This window comes from Podarcis liolepis (assembly GCF_965112155.1).
Source record: "Podarcis liolepis genome assembly, chromosome: 5".
Classification (NCBI taxonomy): Eukaryota; Metazoa; Chordata; class Lepidosauria; order Squamata; family Lacertidae; genus Podarcis; species Podarcis liolepis.
This window is the reverse complement of record NC_139556.1, coordinates 17,734,609-17,754,456: the sequence shown is the minus strand read 5'-3', so window position 1 is coordinate 17,754,456 and position 19,848 is coordinate 17,734,609. Positions and strand designations below refer to the sequence as shown.

Here is a 19,848-nt window from a genome sequence, read left to right as displayed (position 1 = left end):
AAAATTTGTAGCATTACTCTTATAACCAGTGACCTAACCAAATTCCTCTGTGGTCTGAAAGACATCAAAGCACTATGTGAATTGATGTGAATACATTTGTGTTTGTGTGTATGACCTACCAAATCAGTTGTAGGTATACATAGAGAGAAGAGAATCAGTAAGTATCTTGCTTTTGTTGCCTGCTTAGGATTGAAAAACCATGGAGCTTATCTGTCACCTGTTGGGCTATGTTTGGCTTGGTGAGTAACAAGGTATGTAGGCTGGCACCACACATTCATTAGGTGGTCCTACATCCTTTATTATGTCTTGGTGGTGTTGCCCTTCTCTCTATAGGATGGGAATTCAGTCTGTGACATCCTAGTGGACGTTTGAAGATTTAGACCTAAAATTAAGCCCAACCACCAGAATTCTGGCTTAGATTCAAGGTTAACCAAAGAATGAGGTTGTTTTCAGTTTAGTTGTGGATTACTAACAGTTGTATCATTGACATACCGTTGGATATTTGTACAAAATGTTCCACTTGTTAAGACTTTATTATACAGTTTTTGGATTACAGTGGATAGAGCTAGGGATAGTCAGAAAGAAGGAGCTTTTCTTTGTTTATGGTAGAAAAGTGATAACGCAATTGAGAATGTAAACATGCTGAAAATGTCGTGCAAGATCAGAGCTTACGTTGTCACAAGTCACACTCATCGGACAATGATGGTATGATTCCCACCATGTCAAGAAGGTACTTCTTCGTCCCATGAGAACAAGTGACTCATACGTACGTACAAAGCATACGTCCCTGGCGTCTTCATAATTGCAAGGTTTTGGTTTAGAGTGAAAATTTTAAGGAAAACCCTGTAATATGAGAAAGTAGATGTGACAGTTTAGTCAAATACACGTAGGGGATGATTCAGTACAGATATATTTTCCCAGTGCATGCTGTAGCTAGGACATACTAGTTTACTTCGAAATAAAAGCCTCATTTTCCCCTCTTGTCACCATCTGTTTGTCCATTCCCCGTTTAAGAATCTAAACCATTGAATAATGGCAAGGAAACTACAGCATGCCTCCTCAAATCCATCTCTTCCAGTCTATCTGTTACCTGCCCATTTTCATGGCTCCGATAGCAATATTGTGGGTGGTTTCTCTGACATATTGAAACTCATTCAAAGTTTTGGCATAGTACACTATAACTGTTATCATCAAACCAGGACTTGCAAAGGTTTGGGAAATGTGCTAGAGTTACGAAAAGTGTATTATTAGCATGCCAGCTCAGTCTGCACCCAAGCGTTCCATCAAAACCAGAGATGGCTTGATCCAAGTCTATTTTTAAAGCAGTCTGCCCTCTTCCTTTCAATTTGCCTACCTGGAATATGTAATCTGGACTTTTCCTGGACTTGTTTTCTACCTGATGATCATGGTAGCCCATCTGATGTCTCACCCAAATCTATGCTCTTGGTTCTTCTTTGCCAAATGGCATACTTTTTATTCATCTGCTAACTTAAAGTCTATGGTTATGAGTCCAGGTCTCCTGACTGATAGGATTATTTGTAATGTTTAGCTTATTTGGCATTCTCTACAGCAGGGGTGGGGAACTTGTGGCCCTCCATTTCTGGACTCCAACTCCTGACATTCCTGGGCATGTTGGTTGGGGCTGAAGTTAGAATTCAACAAGATCTGGAAATCCAGGATTTTCCTACCCCTGCTCCCAAGGTTTGCAACCCCACCCATGAATTTTAGGCATGGTTCATTCAGATGGCTTAATTCATTTAGCTTAATTAATCTATATACAGTGGTACCTCTGGTTACGTACTTAATTCGTTCCGGAGGTCCGTTCTTAACCTGAAACTGTTCTTAATCTGAAGCACCACTTTAGCTAATGGGAACTCCTGCTGCTGCCACACCGCCGCTGCATGATTTCTGTTCCCATCCTGAAGCAAAGTTCTTAACCCGAGGTACTATTTCTGGGTTAGCGGAGTCTGTAACCTGAAGCGTCTGTAACCTGAAGCGTATGTAACCCGAAGCACTACTGTACTGCTTTTCAAAAAACAACATTTTCAAGGAAATAATTTGCCCCCAGTCTCTTGCAGAGCAAAAAGGCCCTGCAATGTCCCAGGTGATCATGAGTTAGGGCGTGGGTGGTTTGCATCTATTTTTAAAGAACCAAGAGTTGTACCTAACCCTGCAGGCAGAAGCAACTTCAGCTGGCTGGCACACATTGTCTTATTTACCTGGGGTGGTTAATTCCCCTTATTAATTGGTCACATGTCTGAAAAGAAAATGTGCCGTTAAGACCTGCTTACAGAACACTCCCTATGGAAAGCAGGCCAAATCAGATTGATCTCCCAACTGTGGTTTTTATTGCTGTGACTATGCCAGACAAGGCTGTTGCCTATACTTGTCCAGAGTGTTGCTTATTATATTATATGTCATGATGAGTATAATCCACCTCATACAACAGACTAATAGTGGGGGGTTTTGCCATTTGCATTCTGATCCTATATGCGGTTATCGGGGGAAGCTAAATCAAAGTTCTGTCAGAATTTCAGGAAAGAATGCCTTAGTAATTTTCCTGCACTGGATCTGAAAATCTTTAGCCACTCCCTCCCTCAGCAACAGCGTTTAAATTGGCAAGAACTAAAAGTAACAGTGAACTTGGGGACCAATCAGATCTTGTGCTGCTTATTCCCCAAGCCAGCACAACCAAATTATGTTATTTGGCTAATATTTTGCAGTGGAAGTTTCCAACCTCGCCAACACGGTGGACCCTCCAGATACGAACTTAATTCGTCCCAGGGGTCAGTACTTACACACGCATGGCGTGATAGAGCGCTTCTGCACATGTGTGCACAGCGAAACCTGGAAGTATACACTTCCGGGTTTGCTGCGTTCGCAACCCAAAATTATGTTACCTACATAATCCAAGGTACCACTGTATCCTCCCTCTTTTGGTCCCATGGAGGAGTTCAGAGGCAGGTTAGTTGCCACAGCACCATGGAGAGCTCCTTGTGAGAAACTTTCTCCAACAAGGGTTGGGAGTGAACTGAACCCATTTGAGCCCTGCCTCTGCTCCATCCCTCATAGGCTCTGTCCCCTTGTGAAGAACTAAAGGATCTTGAAAGGATCAGATCTGAAGATGGGCAGTTCTTCTGTGCTCCATGGCCTTCTGGCTGGAGAAGTCCTTGCACCATTGGTCTGCCGAGATACTGTGGGGAAACAGTCGGTTTCTCAAGCTCAGGAGGAGGTGACCATGTGGCTCCAGTTTTATAGAGCCTGTTGCTGTAGTAATGGCATATGGTTCAGTGAAATTCTGTCCGCCAACCTCACATCCAGTGATCACCTCATCACCAGCATTAGGCCCAGAACCAGAAACCCTGTTTGGCTCCTTAGCTGGTAGCACTGTAGCCTCCAAGTCAGTGTTCTCACTGCTGGACTCTGAGGGTCATGACAACCATACACTTTCCTAAAAACAAAGGATCCACTTATTGCATAGACATCCAAGGGGGCCTCAGCTGGAAGGATAAGGGCAGAATTAGCTCCTACCTCAGCTATGCTTCCTAATGTAGCACTTTGCTTATTTCCTTAGGAATGAGAGGAGAAGCATTCAGGGATACCAGTGTGACTGAGGAAGGATAGTGGTCTCTGCTCCTTATGAGCATTTAGGGGGTGGTCTATAGGTTTTGCTGCTTCTCTAAGACTCTTGCTGACAGCAGTCTTTCTTTCATAGAACTTAAGGCAGTGGTGGCCAGACTTGGCCCTCCAGCTGTTTTTGGACTACAACTCCCATCATCCCTAGCTAATAGGACCAGTGGCCAGGGATGATGGGAATTGTTGTCCCAAAAACAGCTGGAGGGCCAAGTTTGGCCACCACTGACTTAAGGGGACACAATTACATAGGATTAAGTTAATGCAACTTTACCCAAGGCACCTACCAGATAAGACTGCCCTAACAGTTTCCTATTAGGAAATGAGAGACAATAACATCAGCCGGGGAATTCCTTTCTATTTATCTTTCTATCCAGTGCTTGTTTTCTGGGGTACTCAAGAGTACACAGTACTGGCACCTTCTTTTTCGTAGAAGAAAAGCACTGCTTAAAAGTGTGGCAGTTACTGCAACAACTTCATGGTGAGTACCGGCACGCTTTTTCTAGAAGAAAAGCACATCTATCTATCTATCTATCTATCTATCTATCTATCTATCATCTATCATCTATCATCTATCATCTATCATCTATCTATCATCTATCTATCTATCTATATCTATCTATCATCTATAAATCACATTAATTAAATTAAAAATATTTCTATCCTGCCCTTCATCAGTACAGACATCAAGATGGAGTGCAGAACACTAAAATAATAGCAACCCAGCAGATCATACAATGAACAACAATATGCATTGAAACTGATCGTCAAAAACAAAGAAAGCAGCTAAAAAACCAGAGTTTATCAGGCTGAGAAGTTGACCGTGTTGATCCAGCCACTTCAAGGGCCTGATTTCTAGGCGTGCTGCCAGCTTCTATTGCTGCCCCACACCTTTTATCCGTCCTGCTCTTGGTTCATGCATCATGCTGCATGCCGCATTCCTGGAACATGACTGAGAATGCATTGAGATCATGCAGGCAGAGAAGAAGTGATTGAACTGTGGGAAAAGGCTGTTGAAGAATTAAAGCCACTTGATTCAGCATGGGCACAGCAATTATTTACACCGCCACTTTTATAAGATATCCCATGATTGCAGGTCAGGATTATCACATACACCTGGTCTGCTGCTGCCAGAGCTCAACAGACACTGGCAAGGAGCCGGCTTATTTCAGAGATGAATTCCTCTCTAGTATGAAAAAAAATGTTGTTTTTCATACTTGAGTGCCGCTCATAAAGGAAACTTAACCCAAAGTAATCACATCTTCAGTAAGAAATACAGCAACTATGCCATCCAATTCTTCTAATGTACTATTTGCCTGCTCCCCTTTCTCTCCTGATATTATCCTCACAGGGCATATGGTGGCAAATTGTCTTGTTTTCAGGAGTGTGGGGTGGGGTGTTCAGCTGGGCCAAACTCTGAGGTGATGGTCTTTGCCCACATCTCAGTTGGTAGACCATAAGACTCTTCATCACAGGTTCATGGGTTCAAGGCCCACACTGGGAAAAATATTCCAGCATTGCAGAGGGTTGGACTAGATGACGCTTGTGGTCCATTTCAACTCTACAATTGTATGATTCCCATATTTGCAGTTCTTACTGGGATAGGATATTGTAATAGGTATGAGTTACTCGTGCATAAACTGGTGCCTTTCTCAGTTAATTTGCCTTGTTAAACCTTTCTGACTGCACAGCCCCTTCTCATCGTGGCTGCCTCAGTCACTGGCAGAATCCGTCAGTGGGCGTTTCTTGAACCTCTTCCAACATAAAAGTTGTTTGACACCCAGTCTCCTCCTCCTCTCACTGCGCGGGAGTCCTCTGCGCAGGGAAGGCATGGGTAGCGGAGGACCTGGGCTCTCCTCACTGATGTCCAGTGAAGAGTCCTGGAGCCCTCTCTCCAATTCCCCCGTCTGCCCCCCTTTATCCCTGGTGTTGCGCTGATTGGCTTCCCCCTCTACTGAGCTGTTTCTCCCCCTGCTGCTGGGTCCTTCGCCAGCATCATCTGGGAGCCTCCCCTTCGCCTCTCGCTCCGATGTCAGTTCCCTGACAGATATGTATAGGATATTCTGTTTTTTTAATGTTTGATGTTTTGTTGTACAGTGGTACCTCGGAAGTCGAATGGAATCCATTCCAGAAGTCCATTCAACTTCCAAAACATTTAGGAACCAAGGCGTGGCTTCCAGTTGGCTGCAGGAAGCAGTGATGGATGTTTGGGTTCCAAAGAACGTTTGCAAACCGGAACAATCACCTCCGGATTTGCAATGTTAAGGAGCCAAAACGTTCGACTTCTAAGCTACAGGATATAAATAAAATTATAATTATAATTTTATATATAATTATAATTATGGGGGAAACCATAGGGAAAATAAAGTGTGCACCCTGATGTGTTTCATTTCCAGGTGTAGGTCTTTTGGCCACCACGTGGAAACTACTGGAAGCACTTCCAACACCGCGGAAGCTACATGTGGCTGTTAAACACACAAGTGTTGCTCAACACATCAAATAGAGAGTTGCTACAGTGGTGGCCACTACTACAAACAAGCAGCATTGTCATTGAGACTTTTTGTGTGGTGAGGGTGATTCTAGGTATTGGGTGGCTCTTGCCCTGTACAACTGGTGTGTGGAATTGCCAACATGTGGAAGCCATAAAAACAGGTCTTGGATGTCCTAGATGGAGTGTATTCACCTTCGTTGCACCAGCAGTTTCCCTACCTCCAACCCATTCTCTTGATGTTTAGGAATGCAATGTGGCAGCTGCCAAGGGGGCAGACAAGTATTGGGATTTTCTCAATCTTCCAAAACAGGGATTCGGTAGCTGCACAATTTATACAAAATTACAATAAATACAGGCATTGCCTTTCCCCCCATGTTTCAGTGGAAGCATGTCAGGAAGAACCCCTGTGTATTCTACAGCCCACCTCCTTATTACAGCCATGCTTTCTTAGCCATCTGAGCGCCCCCATTCATACAAGCAGAAATAGTATTGGAATGCAGCCTTTCCTAAAAACTCATCATGTTCCATTCTGTGATTTTGTGCCAGTCGATGATCATGGCAGTGTGCCATAAAGGTAAAGGGACCTCTGACCATTAGGTTCAGTCATGACCGACTCTGGGGTTGCGGTGCTCATCTCTCTTTATTGGCCGAGGAAGCCGGCGTACAGCTTCCGGGTCATGTGGCCAGCATAACTAAGCTGCTTGTGGCGAACCAGAGCAGCACACAGAAACGCCGTTTACCTTCCTGCTGGAGTGGTACCTATTTATCTACTTGCACTTTGACGAGCTTTCAAACTGCTAGGTTGGCAGGAGCAGGGACTGAGCAGCGGGAGCTCACCCCGTTGCGGGGATTCGAACCGCCGACCTTCTGACCGGCAAGTCCTAGGCTCTGTGGTTTAACCCATAGTAATCCGCAAAAAAATCCATTATCTTCACAGTTAGCTGTCATCTTTCATTTTTCCACCATATCAATTCTACCTGTGTTTGGGGTAATTTGGCATGTGTGAAGAAAAGGGCTTAGAATTCAAATGGTGTCATATGGTCAGCTGCCACATCTCCTTCTCTTAAACTTATGTGACCCACAAATGCACCCTCAAAGACTGCTGAGTTATTCCTCCCAGGAGACGCGTGGGTCAAAACTCAGATTCCAAAAGCAAATACTTCCTCCCAGCTGTTCTTCCTGCCTCTGTATTATTTTTTAAACATTTCCAGTAATACATGGAAATTTGTTTGGTTTGGGTTCCATTCCAGTCATGATTGCAGTTGTGAAGGCAGCCTGGGAGAGTCCAGCTGCAGAAAAATGGTTTGTTGATCATACATGCCATTTTCTTATGAGTCATCTCTAGTTAGTGCGGAATCTGTTCCCCCCCTCCCCAATTTAATTTTTTAACTTTTAAGGCAAGAATACCTGGTATTAGTTGCAGTAAGGAGCCCCCATGAGGCCTAACCTCTAAATCGGGGTTGGAAAAGGAGAACACACTCAATATTTCCATTTACACAAATCTCCTTGCTTGGAATGGACACAGTCATGTCCAAATTCAAGAATTCGGATGACTTGAATTTCAAAGGAACAGCGAAGTGGAGACAAAAACAAAACTATTTTCAATTTGCTAACATTTTCAGCAGTGCTGGGAATATGATTGTATTATTATAATTGTTATTATATATTATTTTAGCACTCCTTACAGAAATATACCCCAATTCATAAATGATATAACAGATCAACTTGATAGGGGGAGAAATATGATACATTACAGCAATAACAGCACATAAAACATGTTTTTGATCTACTATTCCTATAATATATGGTATCATTTTATGGGCCCCATTGACTTCATCTGCAGTTTTTGTGCGATTTCGTCTGTGTTTTTTGCCCTCAGTTGCCTGAATTCAGGGATATCAGCACATAACCAAATCTGATGGGCTTCAAAGCTTTGTGTGCATGGTTTGATCTATTGTGTGATCCCAGGCTGGATGGAATCTCCCTTGTGACTAATCTAGGAAAGAAGACAAAGGAGCTCTGTGGGAGTGCTCTGTGGGAATGCTGCAACAGCAACTAAAACTAGTTTGATTTTTAGAAAGGGGGAACCCAGGGCTAAACTGAGTTTACTCATACCTGATGTGTACCTTGCTCTTCCTCCAAGTAGCTCAGGGCAATGTTCATGAAGTCATCCTACTTTATTCTCCCAACAGACCTTATAAGATAGACAAGCCTGAGAAAGGGTGAATGATCATTTTCAAGATTAACTGGGTGAGAATTTGAATCCAGATTACCCCAATCTGTGCCCAACACTGTGTTCGCTACACTGGTTCTTGACTTTTAGATACAATTTTCAAGTCAATTAATTGAAGGTTGAGGTGTTCAGCCTTCCTTGCCTTTTTGTCCTTCTACTTTGGCCGAAGGGTGAGGTACACTTAGACAAATACCTGAGCGATGCAGGAGAACCAAGGATCGAACAGGTTGTGAGGACAGACACTCTTGTCCTCACTCAATAGCAGTTAATGGATTTGAAGCCTAAAGTTAAGACTCATCCAATAGGAACACATGCAACCTGGCTCTCCAAGAATTTGAGTCCCCAGAGGCTCCATCAGTTACAATCACTGATGAAGATGCAGCCAAATTTTAAAAGCTCATATCCACTTACTGTGCAGCTGCCCAGTGGCCCATTTTTTATTTTATTTTTAATCTTTGTCAGAATACCAGTTGTTACCACCATCCTGGATGCAATTCAACAATCTTGTCTAGGTTACCCAGAAGCGGGCTATACTTGCTATACAAATGCAGTCCTATCTCATGCCACCTCTATCTGCTGAGGCTTCTCTGCCAAGAGGCAGAGAAGGTTGGATCATGGAATCGCAATTTACACACCCACCAAAGGAAGAGCTGCTGGCTATCTTTCTCAACCTGTTGTTTATCTCCCCTCCCTTCTTGACAGCTGAGCCTTCCCTAGAAACTGAGTCACTAAGAAAGAGAGATAAGGGGAGATGGGTTGGAAGAAGCAATCACCAGCAGCTACTTTTCCAAATTTTGTTTCTATTTTCTCCCAACTTATTCTGCTTCTTGGGGTGTGGGTGTGCACAGTGGATAGTCTTGGGATTGGTGATTTTAGCATTAGCTCTGGAAAGACCTGTGTGCTTGATTATTATTGGGGGGCTGGGATTGTTGTTGTTTAGTCGTTTAGTCGTGTCCGACTCTTCGTGACCCCATGGACCAGAGCACGCCAGGCACTCCTGTCTTCCACTGCCTCCCGCAGTTTGGTCAAACTCATGCTGGTAGCTTCAAGAACATTTTTTCAACCATCTCGTCCTCTGTCGTCCCCTTCTCCTTGTGCCCTCCATCTTTCCCAACATCAGGGTCTTTTCCAGGGAGTCTTCTCTTCTCATGAAGTGGCCAAAATATTGGAGCCTCAGCTTCACAATCTTTCCTTCCGGTGAGCACTCAGGGCTGATTTCCTTAAGAATGGATAGGTTTGATCTTGCAGTCCATGGGACTCTCAAGAGTCTCCTCCAGCACCATAATTCAAAAGCATCAATTCTTCGGTGATCAGCCATCTTTATGGTCCAGTTCTCACTTCCATGCATCACTACTGGGAAAACCATAGCTTTAACTATACAGTGGTACCTCAGGTTACATACGCTTTAGGTTACAGACTCCGCTAACCCAGAAATAGTACCTCGGGTTAAGAACTTTGCTTCAGGATGAGAACAGAAATCATGCTCCGGTGGTGCAGCGGCAGCGGGAGGCCCCATTAGCTAAAGCGGTGCTTAAGGTTAAGAACAGTTTCAGGTTAAGAACGGACCTCTGGAACGAATTAAGTACTTAACCCGAGGTACCACTGTACGGATCTTTGTTGGCAAGGTGATGTCTCTGCTTTTTAAGATGTCTTGGGATAGCCTTGGGATTGGTGATTTTAGCATTAGCTCTGGAGAGACCTGTGTGCTTGATTATTATTGGGGGGGGGGAATTATGGGATATGAATTAATGGCTTTGATTGTATTGGTACACTGAAAATCTATGTGATCTTGTTATGTCTTATGAACAAACAAATTCAATCTGAACTGTAAAATGAGTTGTATGTTTGTACAGTGGTTAATACTTCCATGCTCAAATAAGAATTTCGTTTGTTTGTTTGTTTGTTTGTTTTTTAAAAAGGCTGAGCCTGGTCAGAATTGTTTGCAGATGAGGCTGAGGTCAGTTCCAATCCTGAAAGTCAGAGGTGCTTTTAACCTCTGGGAAGGTTTTGTTTGTGTATGTGGAGATTTGGATTATGAGTAGCGAAAGAGGTTTTCTGTTCTTAGACCATCACAAAAGCAAGATTTAATTTTGCCCTTAGATCCTTCTGATCTTCATCATGCCATCTTACCTCTTCCTGGGTTTATGCTCTACCCTTCAAGCAGATTCTCAGAGCAGCTTACAGCGCTAAAGCAAAAGTACCATCCCCAAAGCATTTAAGAGCATAAACACACCACAAACGAAAAGCAGCACAATCCTAAATCTAAAAAGAGCTTTACATTTAATACCTTTTCGCCGGAGTAAGCATGCTGGAGAGCAGAACCTGCTTTGTGTGCACCTTTTGAAATGCTAATGAGCCCATGCAAACCAGCCTTTCCTTTTATTTGTTCAGCTTTCCTTAACCATTTTGACCTATTTTCCAAAGAGATTGGTCTAGTTGGCATCTCAGGAGACAGTGTTTCCTCTCAGTGTTTCCATGAGTCACACAGAGATCCTCCAACACAGTACTTTTGATTTCAGTTGCTCAGGTCTATTTCAAATGATGCTTAGGAACCAACATAAAGGTGAAGGGACCCCTGACCATTAGGTCCAGTCATGGCCGACTCTGGGGTTGCAGCGCTCATCTCACTTTACTGGCCGAGGGAGCTGCCGTACAGCTTCCGGGTCATGTGGCCAGAATGACTAAGCTGCTTCTGGTGAACCAGAGCAGCGCATGGAAACGCCCTTTACCTTCCCGCCGGAGCAGTACCTATTTACCTACTTGCACTTTGACGTGCTTTCGAACTGCTAGGTTGGCAGGAGCAGGGACCGAGCAACGGGAGCTCACCCCGTCGTGGGGATTTCAACCGCCGACCTTCTGATTGGCAAGTCCTAGGCTCTGTGGTTTAACCCACAGCGCCACCCGCGTCCCTTTAGGAATGAACATAGCAAGCTGCCTTATAGTGAGGTGCTTCCAGAGTGTTGCTATTTTTGGGTGGGATTCAGTCCCATCCTGGCAAATTCAGGTTGCACAGTTCCAGTTGTGCAACAAACTGGCCTCCCCAAAAGATCAGACTTTTTGCAATAAGGAAAGCAATGGAAATATGCATTTGAAACTGTGGGGCGGCACTTGCTTTGATTCAATGCTGCCATCTAACCTCTCTGCAAACAAATCGGAACCTAGGGCCTTCTGCACGTAAAGCGAATGTTCTGCTCCTGAGCTGTATATGATGTCAAGTATGGGACGTGGGTGGCGCTGTGGGTTAAACCACAGAGTCTAGGACTTGCCGATCAGAAGGTCAGCGGTTCGAATCCCCGCAAGGGGGTGAGCTCCCGTTGCTCGGTCCCTTTCCAACCTAGCAGTTGGAAAGCACGTCAAAGTGCAAATAGATAAATAGGTACCACTCCAGCGGGAAGGTAAACAATGTTTCCATGACCTGCTCTGGTTCTCCAGAAGCGGCTTAGTCATGCTGGCCACATGACCCGGAAGCTGTACGCCGGCTCCCTCAGCCAATAAAGCGAGATGAGTGCCGCAACCCCAGAATCGGCCACGACTGGACCTAACAGTCAGGGATCCCTTTACCTTTACTTATGGGACAGGCAAGGGCAGGGCTTGGCTTAATGAGTGTTGACAGGCACTGCCAATCAGCTGGCTGGCAACCCCTGGACAGCCACTTCGTAGCTGGTTGTCAACTCTTCAGAAGCGCAGTTCAAAGTGCTACACAGAATAGCACTTTGGGAGAGGGGCTTCTGAAGACATCTGTTAGTGTACTATCTTGCCCTACACTTTGAATGGGACTTTTGAGGCATGAATGGTGACCTTTGAATCTTTGAATTGTAGGCTTGGAAGGGACCACGAGGCTCATCTAGTACAAGTCTTTTGCCCAACGTGGAGCTTGAACCCACCACCCTGAGATTAAGAGTCTCATGCTCTACTGACTGAACCATCCCAGAGACTTGACATCTTCATGACTTCAGGTGGGTGGAGCAGAGTTTGGAAAGTCAATGAAGGTACACAGAGCAGCACAATGCATTAGAAGAAGTGTAAATATGCTTGCTCCTCCTAACAAAGAACAGATGTCAGTGCTACACCAACACTAGTCACCCTCAGCACAAACAAAAATGGTACTAGTCTTGTTTCCATCCATTTGCCTTTCATGACTGGGTTAAGAAGAGAAAATCCTGTTGGATTTGGTTTCCTCTGCATGAAGTTGGGAGGGACTAGGAAGAATTACTGAGGTGTTGAAGGATTAGCAAACCTCAAGACAAGTAAAGCTTAAGCATTAATCATTGCTAGACAGATCCCAGGGCATCCCTAGGGATTGCTAACAGCTTAGAGATTGCTTGAAAGATAAAGCAGTATACAAATTCAATAACTATTCTCCCTATAAGTTTCATGCTTCTTGCGCTAACGTTCCTAGTAATAGTCCCATTAAGAAAAAGTATAATGAAAGTAATAAAAATATGTTAACAAAACAGAAGAAAACACACAACACTAAGCTGTAGATCAATTTAATACACCAAACACTGCTGGAAAGCCTTGGTGAGCAGGTGAGTTTTAAGCAGACAACCAAAATGTCAGCACTAAGTGCAAACCTGATTTTCATTGGAAGTACATTCCAAAGTCCAGGTGCCACAACACTAAATATCCTGGGCTTAGTGGACTTAAAAAGAACCTCATGGGCACACAGCACTACTAAACATATGAAATATACTCAGAGTCGCAAAGTGATTTCATGCTCTTTATTCAGCTCATAGTGGTGAGGAGGAATGAATGAAAGTCCCCTCACAGTATCTGCTTTATATACATTATTTACACAATGGGCTGCACATGATTGGCTAATTCCGGAATTCTACTGTAAGCCAATCAGGTTGTGGATTCACTTCTATCTGGAGTAGGATTGGGTGGTTCCTGCCAACCAATCATACTGCTGCATTGTTCTAGGACCAATCAGACTGCTGCATCCTATTGTTCTAGGACCAATCAGACTGCTGCATTTTGGATCCTATTGTTCTAGGACCAATCAGACTGCTGCAGTTTGGATCCTATTCAACTCAATACATAACACCCCTCCCCTCTAAGTTCCAGTCCTGGTTGGTTCCTGCCAACCAATCATACTGCTGCATTGTTCTAGGACCAATCAGACTGCTGCATTCTGAATCCTATTGTTCTAGGACCAATCAGACTGCTGCATTTTGGATCCTATTGTTCTAGGACCAATCAGACCGCTGCAGTTTGGATCCTATTCAACTCAATACATAACAACATATCTCTCACAAGGACCAAAATGACCAGGCAGGGGTACATAATGTAAGGCTTCCTTGTCACTGCTGCTAATCGGTCAGATTCCCACATATTGTTTGGATATGCACTATAGTGTTTTAACATTCTGAGAAGTGCATTAAAAAAAAACCCTGATGGCCATCTTGATACAAAATTTATAAAATATTTAACAAAAGTGGTTCTTCCTGTATTTTTAGATCCCTTCAGTTAGTAAATGGGTAAACACAAAGCACTTGCTGTTTCAGATTTCATGCCACTTAGGCTGGAATAAACCTCAACTGGCGCTGTGGGTTAATCCACAGAGCCTAGGACTTGCCGATCAGAAGGTCGGCAGTTCGAATCCCCGCGACGGGGTGAGCTCCCGTTACTCAGTCCCTGCTCCTGCCAACCTAGCAGTTCGAAAGCACGTCAAAAGTGCAAGTAGATAAATACCGTAGGTACTTCTCCGGCTGGAAGGTAAACAGCGTTTCTGTGCGCTGCTCTGGTTTGCCAGAAGTGGCTTAGTCATTCTGGCCACATGGCTATATGCCAGCTCCCTTGGCCAATAAGGCGAGATGAGCGCCGCAACCCCAGAGTCAGTCATGACTGGACCTAATGGTGAGGGCAATGGCGTAGCGTGGGGGGTGCAGGGGGGGCCGGCTGCACCGGGCGCAACATCTGGGGGTTAGGGTTAGGGGGCGCAAATCCATGGGTTAGGGGGCGCAAATTACTTGCCTTGCCCCGGGTGCTGACAACCCACGCTGCGCCACTGGGTGAGGGGTTCCTTTACCTTTACCTAAGAGAAGGGGTGATTTGATTTTTTTAAACCCTGTCCCTCTTCACAATCCTCACATATAAAAAGCTGCTTCAAAATTATGTGACTGTCGTATCTGACATTGCAAGCAAGCCCCCTTCCTTGCGCAATTTGCCCTTATCGAGTGGTCCCTAAGATTATCCACAGTGGCTCCTAGCAGTCAGCGTTCAGCAACTGTTGAGATGTTTAGACGGTTGAGATGTATCTGACATCTGGTGGGTTTTAGCTGTAACTACAGCAGCAGCCCAGCCCAGACATGAACAGATCTACCTAGGAATCCACTTGCTTTCTACAAGAGCGGCTGTCCAAGGTTCGAGCTACAGGTGGCGATGAGCTGCGGAAAGCAATTTCCAAGGCTGCCAGTCTAAGAGTAGGAAAAGAGTAGGAGGGGCTGCTTAAATCTTACCCATCTTATCATTTGTCTGCTCAGAACTGCCCACCCTAAATTACTATTCTCCCTGTTGAGGAAAACGTACAGGCAATTCGTTCTTTTTTTCTCCTGGAAAAAAATAGCTTGTAGAAAACGATGCTGAGTATGCAAACAACAGAAAACAAAAGCAAAAGGCAGCCCCTCCACCTTTCCTCCAAGGCTGCTTTATATAGAAACAAAACAAAGCATACAGTTTGCATCTCAGTCTGCTGCAGTCCTGTTTCAGCCATGCTATGAGCCGGGGGCACTGGGCTAGACCTGGAGGACAAACAACTTACCTGCTACTGAGTAGCAGGTAACTGATCCAAAGGGCAAAATTTGAGCTAACTGGTGTGCAGGGCTTCTCCAGACATCCTTTACCTTGTGCATTTATGCTTATTTGTGCTCATGTTGGTATCAGGGCAGTTATCCACAAACACATTTTCAATGCTGCCTGCAGCTCCAAAAGGTGGGCATACTGCTTCATTTCCACTTGGTGCATGTCCTGTAACTTCCTGCTAAAATTCTGCAACCTTTCTGTACCTCAAATGTTTTGGGCTCTGCATGTGTGTGTGTGTCCTACTTTTGTTGTTCGAGCGTGTCCCTCCAGACATCAATAATATGTTAAACGCTGGGGAAGCATTGCAGAACAACTAACAAAGCAGGATGGTGTGTGGATCATCCCGTATAAATCTGCTACCAATGCACTATTATTGCACCAATGACATAATGCAGAATACATTTACAAAACACAACATACCAGGCTGGCGTGGCTCTCAGATTCTTCAGGATCTAGAAGCTAGCCAAGGGAACTTTCCCCAAAAAAGGTAGCTGTGGATACAACACAGTCCAGGGCTTAAATGAGCTCGTGTAACTCCTAGGTAAAGGTAAAGGGACCCCTGACTGTTAAGTCCAGTCGCAGACAACTCTGGGGTTGCGGCACTTATCTCGCTTTACTGGCCGAGGGAGCCGACATTTGTCCACATACAGTTTTTCCGGGTCATGTGGCCAGCATGACTAAGTCACTTCTGGCAAAACCAGAGCAGCACATGGAAACACCGTTTACCTTCCCGCCAGAGTGGTACCTACTTATCTACTTGCACTTGACGTGCTTTTGAACTGCTGGGTTGGCAGGAGCAGGGGCCGAGCAACGGGAGCTCACCCTGTCACAGGGATTCAAACCACCAACCTTCTGATCGGCAAGCCCTAGGCTCTATGGTTTAGACCACAGTGCCACCCGTGTCCCCATGTATCTCCTAGATAACTGCTATAGTTTTTCAAGTAGTACTTCCACAAGTGATCCATGCTAAGCCTTGAGGTCTCACACTATGACACAACCAAATGGCCTTTGATTACAGTTTTTGTCTTTGGAGAATAAACCGTTTTGGGTGCTGTCTGGGGTAATTTTATAAAACAACACAAACTGTTGCCATCCTAGATTCCTGCAGCAGGGCTGCGACCATAGTGAATACTATGGCAGGTAACAGGAATCTTGTCATTGTGTCCGCTAAGTTGCTAATGCCTGGTGCTTGGACTTTTTGAGGTTGCTGTAAAATGATGCAAATATGACTCAGATGCTGAGAGGCCTTAAAAATAGATAAGGTTTAAGATCCAGCTGCTTACATAATCACACAAATCCACACTAATCCTTCCACAGCGCTACTCAGAACAGAGGACTTATCGAACTGGCAGTGCTGTGGATTCTGTAGTGCTCCGAACAAGGTTTCCTTGTCTTCAGCTGATATTTTTGGGGACAACATTCTGTGACTTTTCAGGCAGACTTTTAGCAATTTGTGGACTTCAAACAAAAATGCTGACATCCATAGGTGATTCCATGCATGATGTTAACTTTGGGAAATGCCTCCAAAGCATCTGTTTATTCTTAATGACCGGTCTTCATTTTTTGTTGATATATAAAGAAATTGATTTTTAACAGATATTTGTATATTTCCATAATTCTCTGCACACATGCAAACATGGCTCAGTCCAATACATCTGTTGCCTGAGGCAAAGGATGAGCTGGCACCCCCTTGCCCAATTCCACAAAAAGAAGTTGAGTGGCTTGACAACTGATAACATCAACAATGGCAACAGGCCTGGATCCTGAGGGCAGGTGAGGGGACAAGCCAGGCTGCAGGGCATACAAGCCTCTGTCTTCCAACCTCTTGTTGCATCTCTCTCTCACTTTCCTCAGAGACCAGGCAGATCAGTCGTCTGTTTAATACACAGGCCAGTTCATTACTGCAGCTGTCTTCCTAAAAGCAAAGGTATCCTTAAGAGGTAATGTGAGGCTAACTCAGATTGCTTGCTGCTCAGCAGGTAAACCTTTTGCGCCTATTAGGTCTGTAACTAATCTGTTTAGGATTAAATGTTATAGATATACCTGGCTGTAGCTGGGTGGAGATCTACTCTCCTTTATTGTTCTCTGTTTACGAGATTTGGGCATTTAATATGCCACCTAATAAAGGCTGGCTGCAGGCCCATGCAGATGGGATGGGGCAGCTGGGTGCACTTGCCCTGGCCCTCAGGGGGCTGAGACAGCTGGGGGGGCACCAGGGGCCTGCCGGACTTATGCTGTCATAGCAAGAACATCTCATGCTACCCAGCTAACCTTGGAATCTCGCCCCAGGCCTCAGACAAGCTCTGCACAGGCCTGGCTGGTAATGTCTTGGCTGTTCCTTAGCTGCTAAACTCTAGTTTTGCCATCTGATCAATGACAGGGAATTGCAGACTTAAAGAGAATGAATGGTATTCCACAACTTTTTGACGTAAGAACTAGGGCCGCCAAGGATTGACTCTCCACTTTTTAAAAACCTGTTAATAAATTATCTGGAAGTTGAGCAGTGAGGTGGCTCAACTCCCCCAAGTTCGCTGGCTATATACTTCCCTTGTGAAAACTTTCCATTTCTTCCCACACATTTTCTTGTTCTTTAACCAGTTACTGATCTGACCTCTTAACTCAGGAGGGCTAAGTTTGTCATGAGCCTTTGGTGAGGGTCAAAAGATATTTTTTTTTACAAAAAACCTTAATAAAATAATGATGATGATTTATTATTTATACCCCACCCATCTGGCTGGGTTTCCCCAGCCACTCTGGGCGGCTTCCAAAGATTAAAATACAATAGTCTGTCAAGCATTAAAAGCTTCCCTAAACAGGGCTGCCTTCAGGTGTCTTCTAAAAGTCTTTGACATCTGGTGGGAGGGCGTTCCACAGGGAGGGTGCCACTACTGAGAAGGCCCTCTGCCTGGTTCCCTGTAACCTCACTTCTCGCAGTGAGGGAACCACCAAAGGCCCTCGGCGCTTGACCTACCAGTGTCCGGGTAGAACAATGGGGATGGAGACGCTCCTTCAGGTATACTGGACTGAGGCCATTTAGGGCTTTAAAGGTCAGCATCAACACTTTGAATTGTGCTCAGAAATGCAGTAATAATAATAATAATAATAATAATAATAATAATAATACTCACACAATGGAGCTTTGTGCCACATGGTGTTCCATGATCCTTCAAGGATAGTTTTCCCCATTAGCTTCCCACATTTCTTCCAGTACAATGGCAGAATCACAGACCAGAGACAAAGGGCCCTTACAGACCACGGAAAACATTCCTTTCATACCAAACTTGTACAATAGCTTTCATAAAAGGAAGGGCCCTTTATCTGGTGAACATAAATGGTAAAATAACTCACTTCAGCCAGATACAACCAATCTGTATGATACACTTGTTAAAAACTTTTTGGAAGTTCAGGTACAAACCCCTATCCACATGCATGTTGACACTTTCAAAGAATTCTAGAGGTCCTAAGATAGGAATTACTTTTGCAGAAGCCATGCTGATTCCTCTTCAGCAAGACTTGTTCTTCTGTATGCATGATATTTTTAAATTTAATAGCCCTTTCCAGCAATTTATCCAGAACTGGCCTTTAATTTGCTGGATTTCCCTTTGAATATAGATGCCATAGACTGTGTTGTGTATTTGTTTGCTTGGAAATATGAGCCTGATTGGTGTTTCCTGCTGGCTGAGACCTATCTTGTGCAGCATTCTGTTTTCAAGTAGCTAACCAGATGTCTATAGAAAGCCCACAATGGATCAAACATTTACCCTAATAAGGCTATTGTTTCATGTTTTAGCCACACTGGTTTTCATTTTGTACTTTCTCAAATCCATACCCATCACATCACACCCCTTTTATCCTTAGGGACTGTCTCCTAGTCTCATATACAGTGCATTGCAGGATAATCCCTATTTTCCGACATCTGCCCTAGATTTTTGGGAGAAATCTTGATGATCCCGTTAAAAATATTGTTGTTAATTTGTGCATAGATGCCCTATAAATGCCATGTTTCAGGTACTCTGAAGTCTTCTGAACCACCACTTTGCCAGCAGAGGGAGCCCTTAACTCAGTAGATCAGCTGTACTTCCTGCAACAGGACTGAGCTACCAGCTTTGGAGTTTTGGCATAGGTACACAAATATATGTGGTTCCAGTTTTGTGAAGTTGTGATGACCATTAATCTTGGGGGGGCGAAGACTTTTTAACCTTGCAGACCCCAAGAAAATGCACTGAAGATCGTTTTTGTTTAATTTTTCGTGTAATTTTTATGTCTGCCGTGTCTTGACTCCTGCTGCACCGTGAAACCTGCTTGACATGACTGGGAGAGATTTCATTTCAGAAAAATGCCCCTACCTTGAGAAGCTTATAATTATGGGGGATCTCTAGATGTGCAAACTTTTAGCACTGAGCCCCACCCACCCATCCTGAAAACACTTTTAACGTGTGTGTTTTCGAGTATACAATCTGTTCTTAAGTACAGAGCTCAATGGAAGCACACCTTTGTGTAGTCAGCTGTGCAAAGGTATGTCGGGTGTGATGTCACAAATTCATTTCCCTTTCCCTCAATGGAACAGTTCTTTGACTTTTAAGAATTTGATTTAATATAATGATGATGATGATGATGATGTAGATGATGAATTTGATAAAGCGCTTTAACTCCCTCCCCAAAGGCAGTCACCTACCTGAACCTTGGT

The 19,848-nt window shown here is 44.3% G+C and overlaps 1 long non-coding RNA gene across 3 annotated transcripts in view; it reads left to right on the top strand.

The window, feature by feature from the left end:
- The window catches only part of LOC310706700, a 28,888-nt gene extending 9,603 nt beyond the window's left edge, over positions 1–19,285 (top strand). For 2 of the 3 annotated variants that reach the window (XR_014526085.1, XR_014526086.1), the window contains exons 2-3: positions 12,177–12,313; positions 19,170–19,285. This is a non-coding gene — a long non-coding RNA (uncharacterized lncRNA). Of the gene's footprint in view, positions 1–4,010; positions 4,115–12,176; positions 12,314–19,169 lie in introns of those variants that run through there. The other variant, XR_014526087.1, reaches the window with a different exon arrangement.
- The last annotated feature ends 563 nt before the right edge of the window (positions 19,286–19,848 follow it).